The sequence below is a fragment of the Nomascus leucogenys genome, chromosome 4 (assembly GCF_006542625.1).
Source record: "Nomascus leucogenys isolate Asia chromosome 4, Asia_NLE_v1, whole genome shotgun sequence".
Taxonomy (NCBI): domain Eukaryota; kingdom Metazoa; phylum Chordata; class Mammalia; order Primates; family Hylobatidae; genus Nomascus; species Nomascus leucogenys.
This window is the reverse complement of record NC_044384.1, coordinates 124,170,798-124,183,731: the sequence shown is the minus strand read 5'-3', so window position 1 is coordinate 124,183,731 and position 12,934 is coordinate 124,170,798. Positions and strand designations below refer to the sequence as shown.

Below are 12,934 nucleotides of genomic sequence, written 5' to 3'. Positions count from 1 at the left end.
GAGGAGCATTACAATGATTTTATTCACTCCAGTTAATTTAAATAATAGCAGACACTTGGGACAGATATCCGTAAAAAACAGATAGTTGAGAAGTATTCTTAAAATGAGCAAAAATTAATATTGTTTGGACATTTGGGAGACTTTGGTGGTAACAGAAATGTTTCTATTACTCTTTCCTCATTTGTGATCATATTTGGAGAAGAAAGTGTTTTATTTCAGAAACTGTACTCATAAAAGCATTCATGTGCTATTATAGGTATTCGAAATGACAACAGAAAACATTTTGCATACAGCACATTATGAAAAAAAATATAGGATCCAAAGAAATTCTCCCCTTTGACAGAACAAATGATATAGAAAATGTTAAATTCTATAGCACGTTTAGACTACAGCCCTACAATTACCAGCCTTCATATGGAAAAGTTGTGTGGGCTTTGGCTGAGTCCCTAGATTCTTGCTCTCTGGTTTTCAAAAATGACCTATAAAACTTACCTTGCTGTTTGCAAAGGGTTGCTTCAACAACAGCATGACAATAGGTGAAAAGCAATTTGAAATACTGTACAGATGCAAGGTATTCCCATCCCCATCCACAGGGAACCCAGCTGTTCACAACCTTTCACCCATCACATACGTGTCAGTGACTTCCAAATTCAGCCATAAAGTACCAGCCTTTGTCTGGGGTTTCACCTCTAGCCCTATAAAGCACCTGCCACTTCCCACCCAAGACTGGGCTCATCATTCAGTCATCAGGGATATCCCAGTAAACCAGATGGCATCTCATCTTCCCCATTTCCTGGGCTTGAAATCTTAGCCTTTTCTCACTTGCTGCTATATTCAACCCCTCAACAGCTCTTGTATCTGCATCTTTCTGTTGATTCGTCTGATTATAGTTTAAATGTGCCAGGAGCTTAGGCTCTCACTCCTCTTGCAAAAAAGGGGATGCACTTCTTTAGAAAGCTTTTCCTTTTAATCCACCTACAGGGTATTTGACAATGAAACAATCTACCAACACCTGCCTTCATCACATCAGGCTCCCACTTATGTACCAGAAGGTCTTCCAATTGCTATTTTTTACACAATTTCCAGCTGCCTTATCTGGACTTCATGATTGTCCATTTACTCATTTGTCCAACACTAAGAGCATATATTCTAGGTACTGAACCAGGTCAAGATAAGATGATAATCAGGTCAAAAACCATCCATGATGACACAGACTTTAGGGACCAGTGGTGTAGATACACATTGAATAAAGAATCACACATATAAATGTAAACTTACAGTTGTGATAAGATCATTAAAGAAGACTGACCTTCAACAAATCCCTGTCCCACTGACACTTCCTTCTCTGAAGGTCACTCAGATTCTAATCTCTGCCCCCCAACTGCTTCCTGACCTTCCCCCATATATGGGGTTAAGAGAGGGTAATATAAGGAAAACAGCTGATTGGGAAAAGCCTCTGTGACAAATGGTGACTGGGTTAACATCTGAAGGAAGGCAGACGTTATCTAGGGAAGAGGAGAAAGTGAAGAAGAGACTTTCAGGCAGAGGAAATGGCATGTGCAAAGGCCCTATGGTCAAGGGAAAATGGTCCACTGAGGAACTGCGTGGCCAAATGGGGGTTACTGGCAGGCTATGCAAGTCCCTGCAGCCATGTTCAGATGACTGACCTCTCTCATAATTGCCCAAATTGAAATGTCCATTCCAACAAAGCTACTCATCCTTGTACGGCACTTGACCATAAGCATCTTGGTGCCTTTCAAACATGTCCTTTTCTTTACCTGAAATGGCTTCCTCTGAGAGAATACTATACAGAAACTCGGTTAAGAGATGACCTCTAGAAGTAGATATGGTTCATTGCTGACACTGTCAATCTATAAACAGGGTAATTTGAGCAAGTTTTCTAAACTCTCTAAGCCTTTTTCACTATCTTTAAAAGACATCAGAGTATTGAATGAGAAAATGCATATCTATCCTTTTATCCCATAGTAAATGTTCAAGGGATGTAACTGTGGGTGGTTGTTCCTTTCCTTCAAAGCACAGCTAAAATTTTTATCATCTTAAAGATGTCTTCCCTAAGTAAAATGAAAATAGTTAATGACTCTGACAACTTCAGGAAATGATTATTTGAAACCTCTATAATACTAGGCAATGACAGAGGAGTCTACTTGAGCACAACTGTGAAACAGACCAGAATAAAGATCTCCAGCTCATTTATCACTCTACTCTTTCCTGCTGCCTCAGTAAATGGAATGGCTAACCTACAATGTCCACAGCAATAGGACCATCAGTAACATCCTCTCAGTGCAGGAGTCAGTGGGGGATGGGAAGGAGTTTCCCAGGATAATGCTCAGAGTTTTCCCTCAACGAACCCCTGTCTCATTGGCACTTCCTCCTCTGAAGGTCATTCAGATTCTAATCTCTGCCCCTCAAACTGCTTCCTGACCAATAAAGCCCAACTACTATTAATATTAAAATTATTTCTAATTCAACAAATGGCATGCTAATTAAGTCTAAAGTGGATATTCCTAAACAAAGAGTAGGGGGCAGGTGTTTGGTGTTGGTGTGCCAGGGACCCCTGTACCATGCCACTTTCCCCTTCTCCAAAGCTTCCTTCTCCAGTGCGGACTCCACCAGGGATGAGGGAGAAGGAAGGAACTTCTCTTTCTCAACAGCATCATTATTTGCTTGATTTTATTGATGGAGTTATGATGACACAGAGCTTCACGATGAAAAATTCGACACCTGATAAAAGAGTGTTTTCTGAATTCTAGGTAACTCCATATCTGTGGTACATAAACATCACCTAGCTCTAAGATGTCTATCAACAGACTGGATTCTTGGAGAAACTAATGTCCTTAGCTCAGACTCAGACACTACATCTGGGGTTAATGGGAAGCAAACCACAGAGGGCTCTTCTAAAATCATTCTTCAGAATGGGGTTTGTTTCTGGTTACTATCAGTTGGAATAATGGAGCTCTGTACATATAGCTCTAACATTACATAAAAGTGCCAAGGGGCAGACTTCTATAAGGATGGGAAGTCAGGGGTGCACTCTCTTTTTCTCACATGTGTGTACATAGGCAGGCATACACACACACACATACTGTGCGTGGCATGATACTAGTTCTTAAAAGGCCTAGGATGGAGATCAGGGCAGTACCTCTGAAGCTCCAGTGGCTTTAGTAGACAGCTGGCTGGAAATACTGATGACATAATCAGAAGCACAGTACTCTGTACCACTGAATTAGTCTCTATAAAAATAGGTACTACTGCCTACTCACTATGTTGCTTCAGAAAACACACTTTGAGAAAACTCACAGAGTGAAAACAACTCATCCAGAACACATCACACATCAGATTCTACCCCTTTCATTTAAAAGCTCTCAGAGAACCAAATCATATCCCAAATACACACTAAAATGAACTCTATTGTATTAACCTTAGTCTTTGGTGTTTTTATTTGGCCTCATAACCTCAGTTATGAGGTTGCTATTTCCAACTTTCACCTAAGGTCGTAAAAATTTCATGTCTCCTTCTGTGCTCACCCAGTTCACTGTCTCATCAGAGGAGTGTAACAATTGTCAGGGTTAGACACTAACCCCATCTGGCTCTAACTTTGTCGAATTGCCATTCTTATCCTTTTCTTGTAGCCAACTCAAAATTACAGAATCTGACAAATGCAGAATGACCCATCAAAGGTGTAAGAATCTTTAAAGTACTTCAGAAATTGGATTTGACTGAATTTCCTTTGACATTTCCTTTTTATGTTATGAGACCCAATGGCAATACAAGGCAACTGTGATAACTTGACAAAAATATTCTTACTTTCTTACTAACATGAGGCCAATATGTTGACTGAGAAAAATTCCATGGTGATCCTTCTTACAACAGCTGCTATGAGGGTATTTAACACAAGTGGCTCAATATTCTGTAGTCTTTTAAGAGTACTCAAGTTGTGTCAGCTCAAACTCAAACAGACACTATATCTGGTTAACGGGAAGTAAACCACAGAACAAGTTCAAAGCAAGGCGTGTCGACAGACCTACAAAAACCACGAAGAGTCCATCATATATGTATTTGACCAGGAGGTTTTGTAAGTATATGAGTAATGTGCATATAAGGACTTTGAGTTCCCTATCAGAAGTGCAATACTAACTCTTTTTTTAATATAATGACACAGATTTCTCAGCCACAGTTTAGCCAACCAATAACAATTAAAAGTCCTCTAATCCTCTGAAAAATTTAAAATACTGAAGATTCTGGCAATACAGGGTAGGTCCAATTCAATGTCTGAAACTATGGTGGCATTCAAGAAAGTAAAATTTTTTCTTTGGATTACTGTTTGCTAAGATGACAGTGGGAACTGCTTGGACTTTTGCCCATGTGTGCATGCAATTTCTACATTGATATTCAACTCCTCTTGTTTTAAGCCCTCTTTCTAGACAATCTTGGCTATCAGATGGAGATCTCAAACCCAGGTATCGCCTCAATCTCTGCTCCCTATTTGTAAACGGCTTCTGAATATTTCCACCTGGATGTGTTTTTGTTCATTTGCTCATTAATTCATTCTTTTGTTCATTCATTCTTCTATTGATTTAGTGAATAAAAATATTAAGTGTTATCAGAGAAACAAGGTCAAGAAAGTTCATTTCTCTTACCTGGAAGGAGAAAATGGCAATAAGCCAGTGTTTTCAATATTTTGTACCACGTGCTATGAGAGAGGCAAGCCCAGTGTACTAAGGGATCCCAGAAACTGGACATATCGGATGTGGATGTCAAAGATGCCACCTGGAGGAAGGGCATTTGACTTGAGTGGCAGAAGGTAGGAAGAGCATTCCAGGCAGAGGGATGGCATGTTATAAGTCCCAGAGGTATACAGCCACATCTTGTTCAGGAAAGTGCAATCTGTCCCAGGAGGTCAGAGCAAGGAGCAAGGAGGAGATTACGAAGAAAGGGCCTTGGGTGCCATAAGGAAACTAAACTTTATCTTAAATATTATAGGCAACTACTTGAAGGATTTTAACCAGAAGAAAAGCATAATCAGATTTTAACTAAGCAGGTCCAAAACCTTACACCTAAATCTCTGCCAATGGCAGGGCAATCTTCACAAACTCAGCCTCTTCCTGTTCTCATACCTCACATCTCATTAACTGGCCACCAAATCTTTCTAATTCTGGGTCCCAAATAACTGCTGAATTGAGCCCCTTTTTCACATCCTCTTCTCCTGCTGTCATTGGAAAAACCCACATCATGACTTTCCTGGACAAGTGCAAGAGTCTTCAGTGGCAAACATTGTGGGCCAGCTCTGCAAAAGCCATCAACCAAATCCTCTCCCTTTCTCATCTCCAACTACAGAGGCTGGAAGCTCACCTCAACAGTCTCTCTTACAATGAGGAGTAGTCACATGACTTGGTTTCAGTCAACACAATATAAGAAGGCTAATGGAGACCTTCTTTGAAGGATTTTCTTTAACGGTAAAAGCAGACGAGACAGCATTCGAAGAAGACAATTTTTTTTTTCTACATTTTACCCAAGCAGCCACCTTGCCTCCTGTCTTTGAATTTGGTAATAATGTCTGGAGCTCTGGCAACTATCATGTGACTACGAGATGACAAACATATGGAGAAGAAGTCAATCTACGGGGGATACTGGAAAGAAAGGACAGAAAGGCCTAGATCATGGCTGATCTCCCTAAGCTGCTGAACCCACCCTAGAACTACTCACCCTCAGATCCCTTGTTGTGAGATAACTAAATATCCTCATGGTTTAAGCCATCGTTAGTCTGGCTTTTTGCACCTGAACATATCCTAACTAATACATATCCTAAACTGAGTATCTGGGTCCAGTCTTTCCCCAGCACGCTCCCTCACCTGCCATTTTAATAACCCTTCTACCTCCCAGATCTGATCATATAATTTCCAGTCTGAAAAATCTCTGAGGATAAGTCTTTGATGAAGCTCCCCACCCAACAAGGCTCCTTCATCTCTTGCCACATCAAACACCTTGATAGTCCCTAGACACACTATACTCCTTCATGTCCCTATCCTCTGCATGTGCTATGCCCCTGCATTAACTGCTCTTACCCTTCCTGCTTAACTCTGCACCAAAAGATCCCTAAGGCAGAGTTAGTCACATTTTCCCCAGTGCTTACACAGCTGTGATAGACTATATAACCATTCACTCATATTCTCTCAGAGGAGGAATGCATCTGCATCCTGTTAAACCTGACTTCCTTTGACCAACGAAATCTGAGTAGAAGTAACATGTGTTACTTTGGGACAGAAGTTTTAAGAGCCACAGCATGGTTTCCCATGTTCTGTCTTTCCTGCCTCTGGGATGTAGAAGCAAGTACAAAGGAAGCTCCCTTATTGACACATAATGGACATGTAGCATTAGCAGGATAGGAATCTTGTTAAGTCAGGGACAGACAAAATTTTCTGTAAAGGCCAGATAGTAAACATTTTAGGCTTTGCCTAAATGGGACATATATGGTCTTTGTCATGTATTCTTCTTTTTTCAACAAGCATTTAAAAATATAAAAACCATTCTTAACTCACAGGACATATAATAATAGGTCACAGCTCGATTTGTCCCACAGGCTGTATTTTGCCACCGTTTTAAGCTGTTGAGACTTTCGGGTTACTTATTACATGTTACAGTATTTTGCATATACGTTCGAGCCTTCATCACTCTGTAACAGAACTATAAGCTTCATGAAGACAGGGGTTATGTCCTTCATGCTTGCTGTGCTCACTTGTAGGATGTGTCAGCTAGGAAGGTAATCGCTGAGTGAATAACAGACGTTTTCCCCATAAGACTGTGAGCTTAGGGAGCAGAAACCATGGCTTTTCATCTTATTCTATCCCGGCAATGCCTGACCTTTGATAACATTTGATGATCCTTGGAGCCTTTGATAAACTTTACGCTGAATCAGGTTTGTCCTTGTCGTTATCATCAGAGCAGGTGCCAAATATCACTTGAGAAACAGAAATTCACACAGCCTGTTTGTTTGAAAGATGAACATGTGACCCTCTGTGTCATGTACTAAAGCCCATGTCTGAAATCTATTAACTATAGTTAAATGAGTTTTGTTTTTTTCTTTTTTATTTGAAAGCAGAGGAGACAAGGGGACATGGAAGGTTTACATTAAAATAATGGTATTTGAAAAGGTCAAGAAATATGGAATGGTGGGTTCAAGGCTAAGTTCATTTTTACCAAATTCCCTTAAGAGTCATTTTGTAATGTGATGGCACAATATGGACATTACTTGGCAGGTGACAGTATTTAGGGCAAATGTTGACTGTGTTTCACTCCATGTACCACTGAGTTGGGGTCTGTTTCCTTGTATGGTTTCAAAGGCTGCAAATAAATGGAGGAGCAAGACCTGAACATGTGTCACGGCACATGTCATCAAAAGCTAGTCTTTCAAATGGAAATATATTTAGACTTAAAAATATATAGCATTTGCAAAACCAAGCATAACAGAATATGTGAGTACTTTCTACTCTGCTTCCTCATCAAAGGAAACTCCTGCCAGCGTGCTTACTATAAATAATTGCAAACCAACCTCAATCTTAAAGCATTTAATTCACCTATACTGAGAAAAATGAGAAGATGAAAATTTTAGTTTTCTGAAAGCTGTTTTTCTGGTCACATTTTCAGTACACTTTGTCTCATGCATCTTAAACATCATTTGGCAATTCTGTGTTTCTTTTCTGGAAGTAAATAAACCCTCTAGTGCAAGCAAATAGAAAAATAAAACATTACAAGGCTGCCCCTCTGTGGTGACGTGCTTTCACATCCACAGCAGCCAGCCCATTCTCACAGGCTCTACTAATTGCAGCTGCATTCCACTTCCTAAAATATGGAAATTTTATACACTTAGTTTTAAATTAATGCTGCAGGGTTTTAATTTAACCGTAATCCGTCTTAAAGATAAGAGACTAATGGACATATTTACATTATATCAATAGAGATAGACATTAAAAAATATTTCAGCACTATTATATTTAAAATACTTTTTAAAGAATGACATCAAATCTCTGGGGATTATCTTTTCAGTCATAAAATCATTTTATATTCACTGAAAATAATGGGAGTACATCAATGCCTTAACCACACAATTGCTTTAGTGAAGAGAAACTAGACTAGGCTACGATCCCATTCTGAGCTCACTGCTTCTGTATCTGAAGGCTGCTAGCCTCACCAGTATGCCACCAACCTGTGCTGCTTCTTTATTTGAAACTAGGAAAATATTGCTTCACTTAAAGCTAAACAGCCTTAAAACCTGGAAGTAGGCCAGGTGCGGTGGCTCACGCCTGTAATCTCAGCACTTTGGGAGGCCGAGGCAGAAAGATCTTGAGGTCAAGAGATCGAGACCATCCTGGCCAACATGGTGAAACTCCATCTCTACTAAAATACAAAAATTGGCTGGTTGTGGTGGCATGTACCTGTAGTCCCAGTTTCTCGGAAGGTTGAGGCAGGAGAATCGCTTGAACCCAGGAGGCAGAGGTTGCAATGGGCTGAGATCGTGCCACTGCACTCCAGCCTGGTGACAGAGTGAGACTCTGTCTCAAAAAAAAAAAAAAATCTGGAAGTAATTCTTTAATTTTATAACTCCTAAGTAGAACTCTGATAAATATTAATAAGATGGAGTAAAATAACATTGAGGGGCAGGACAGAGAAGGACAAAACAAAGGTTTGCTTATTTTTGTAAAACAAAGTGACTTTTTCTAGAGAGTCCTAAATGACTTGAATACAAGTAGAAATATGTATATTTATTAGAGAGTCAACAGGAAAATGGGATGTTTTAAGTCAAATGTGTAAACTTAGAATGTAACTAGCCTGCCCATTTTGGGTTAAAAGGCGAATTGACCATATGTTTGTATCTCCTCTAAATCTCAAACCCTGCTAAAATGGAAAAAAAAAAAAAAAAAAAAACCTGGGAGAGGAGATATTCTTTGGAATGTTACTAACCCACAGGAACAATGAGAATGGGCTTGGCAACAACAGAGGATGAGATATTCCAATAAATGTGTGGCAGATGGAAAGTAGATAGAAGATGGTGTCAGACTCAGCAGAGCAAAAATGCCACCCATGCATCTGAGGAGGAAAGGCTGAAGGGAGCCCATTTACCCTGCAGAGGCCAGGGTGCCATCCAAGGGAGAAGAGAAGCAGAAAGCTCAATACATAGAATTGAGATCAAGTTCCCAGGTGCCCTCCCACATACACACAGCCAGTAAATCAAGCACCCTCTGCCACTAAGAGAAAATATTCATTTTTCAAAGAAATAAACCAGCAAGGAACCAAGCACAGTATAATTCAATGAAAATCTATAAACTGAATGTGGTTCCTTGAGCCCCGTTTGTCGACGCTGCTCTCAGAATGACAGCAAACAGGTGTACACACCCCCAGGCAAGATACTTGAAGAGCATTCGCTAGAAAAAACAAAGTTTAGATACTGATTTTGGAGTCTTCAAAGGAAAATTTCCATTTTATTATAATGAAGGGCACCAGATGACAGCCTCAACTGGAACTCGCAGTGCTTCTGACAGCCTTTTTCATGCCTTCCTCAAAATTATTAAAGACCAGCCCAGGGTCACAAGACAGTTGAGAAAAGCCCCCAGCCAGAAAGACAGATAATACTAAGTAGGAATAAAACATGTATATATACTCCTGTTTAGTTATATATGTATTATATGTGTGTTTACGTGTGTGTATATGTACATATGGTGTGTGTGTGCATATATGTATATGTATATATATACATATATATATACACCTTCAGAAGATGCAGAAACAATTCAGGATGCTGAAGAAAAAAAGTCTATATTACCCTGAGAAGAATAAAAACAGGGTTCCATAAAAATAAAACACAAAAAAGATAAAAATTTTTGAAATTAAAATATGATAATATAAATTTAATATTCAATGGAATGGAAAAGACAGTTGAAGAAATAATTACAACAAAGAGACAAACATTAAAAACTAAGATAATTACTTTTTAAATTAGGAGATCATTTTGTATATATGGTATCTAAGACTAAAAAGATTCTAAAAATGAAAACAGAGAGAGCAGAGGGGAGAAAAGTAGTGAAGAAATAATGCAGGAAAACTTCCCAGGACTTAAATTTTAAGTCTCCAGATTGAAGAGCACATGTAGCTACAGACACATTGAATTTTAAAGATCCATCCAAAGCAGTGGATAAATGGAACATACTGAAATTTTCCAGAGTGATAAAACACCTCATGTATCAAGAAATAGGCATCAGAAGAACATTGGATTTCCTGACAGCAAAACTAGACACCAGAAGACTAGAGAAATGCCTTTAAAACTTGAGAGAATGAGGACTTTCATCTGAGAATACATACACTAAGCCAAATACCAGTCCAATAAGAGGGTCCCATAAAAATATTTGCAGCAAACGAACATCCAAAAAACATAGCGCCCAAAGCACTCTCTCTTAGAAAAGTACTAGAAGACTTACTTCAGCAGAGCAGGGAAGTTTACAAAGAAAAAGACACAGAACATAAGAAACGGAGTCTACAATCGGAAGACCAACAAACAATAGTTCCATGACAATGGCTGTGCAGCAGGCCTAAAGTGAAATCCAGTATACACTGCAACAAGCAGCTGCAGGAATGAGGATTCCAGGAAAACAAAAGTGGGAGTACTTGTCATGTTTGACCATGTGGAAAATAGTACTGATAGGGCTTTATAATTCTTCTGGAAGATTTGGAGAAAAGTAAATAATAGGTACAAAGAAAACTGGGAACACAAACAAAAAGGAAGGCAATCATTAACTCTAAGAAAAACAAAACTACCTATGAGAAAGTATAGGTAATCAACAACGAACAATAATTACACAGCAGCAATAATGTACACATTGAAAACTGACTTAACATAAAATTCTGATGTAACTGCACTGGCAGAATGGTAGATGGGGAAGAAGAAGAAAGAAAACTAAATTCTCACCCATTACAATAGAAAATCAAATACCATAAGAAAAAGAACAAAAAGTGGAGAAGTGGCCATTTTGTGGGAACAGAACTAAGGGTTTCAAAGGGGTGGGTCATAAAACTATTTTTCTCTATAAGCTTTTTATTTTGTAAACTATTTTTATGTGTGATAATGATTAAACAAAGTAAATATAAGTTTAGAAAAAAATAAACCAGGCTACTGCAATAAAAGACTAAGCTTAGTACATTTAAATGTAATGAAAGGAAATGATTACTGCTAATCTTCATGAGAAAATAAAATGCAGAGTTGGCTATTACTCAGAAAATATGGCCTGAACAGCCATTTAAGGAGGATTAAACATATTTGTTCTGTTGTATATATACATAACTGTGTTATATATGTGTGTATATATATATATACTATTTGTTATAAAATTAAAACACAATTTATGATAATCCTTATTAACTTATAAGTTGACATACCAGCAAATAAATAAATTGTAAAAAATTTTCAGGAAATATAAGTTCAATTTATACAAACAGAAAACATAAAAAGCCTAAAGTAAACAAAGTTATAATTAATTTCAAATCATTAAGCAAATGTGTGTCTAATATAAAGATTCACAGTTATTTTGTCTCTTTTTTTATTTCACAATGCATTGGCTTGGAAATATTTCCAAGTAGCTTTGTATTGAAGGTTATCTAGAGTTTCTGTTGTAGGTTGTTTTTTTATTTTTCAACAAATATATTAATATGATGCTCTATTTACAAAAATTTGGACAGTAAATCTTATCATCATTCCGAAACACATGTTGTTATAGCAAATGTGTACATTTGGAATTGCCTTCATGGGTGCTGAAATTCTAAAACTAAGGGACTCAGCTTTAGATGCTGTCATAAGTTGTCATATGACATTGATGATTTGTCCACATCAATAACATTGACGGCAGTAGTCTCCAGCACTAAGTTTCTAAGGCAACCCAATGTGGGCAGGGGCAGCAAAAATATTAAGACCTCTATTTTTATTTTTAAACGTATCCCTTTATGTTTTATTTCTGTAGATTCTGTTATTTACTATAGAATCTTTGTTCAGTAATATATATGTATAGAATTTATGCATAAGCCTATGTATATTGGCAGTGTATTCTCAAAAAATTTTTATTGCTGGGATGTTATGATGAAAAATATTTGGAAACGGCTGGTTTAGGAAGGTGTCTCCCTAATTGTAGTTAATGAACCATTAAAGTCCATGAGGGTAACACAAGTGTTCACGAGGCAGGCAGGAGAAAGTTAATATGTAATCCTAAGCTAAAAACTTAATTTTAAGTTATGATTAAGAATTGAACAACTGGGAGGAGAAAATAAACCTTCTCATTTGCAAAATTTTATCCAACATCAGGCATACCTGCTACAGATGAAGTAAATTGTGATAAAAACTCTATGTTGAAATATACAAATGGCTAGAGGATTTATAGCCCTCCATATGTACATTTGTCACTCATAAGGCACAGACTATGGTAAAATGGTTCAAAACAATGTACTCATGCGGTGGTCATAAAAGCTTTTGTTGATGAGGCAGTGTTCTACAGTAAGAAAAAACCTGAAAACCATTGATTTTGGAATTAAACACTTCAGTATTCTAAGAGTACTTCATTCTCTCATATGGGCAAAATATAGCTCAGTCATTTAGAACTATACTAGTCACTGTCCAACATGGTAGCCACTCATCACACAGGCATGTCTAAATTAAAATTTAATAAAATTTGGCCAGGCATTGGGGCTCACGCCTGCAATCCCAGCACTTTGGGAGGATGAGGAGGGTGGATCACACAAGGCCAGGAGTTTGAGACCAGCCTGGCCAACATGATGAAACCCTGTCTCTACTAAAAATACAAAATTAGGTGGGCATAGTGGTGGGTGCCCGTAATCCCAGCTATTCAGGATGCTGAGGCGCGAGAATCACTTGAAACCCAGG

General features: G+C 38.2%; 1 protein-coding gene across 2 annotated transcripts in view; it reads right to left on the bottom strand.

The window, feature by feature from the left end:
- Positions 1–12,934, bottom strand: part of NEK10 (NIMA related kinase 10) — a 259,175-nt gene that overhangs the window by 161,352 nt on the left and 84,889 nt on the right. The window lies entirely within an intron of this gene.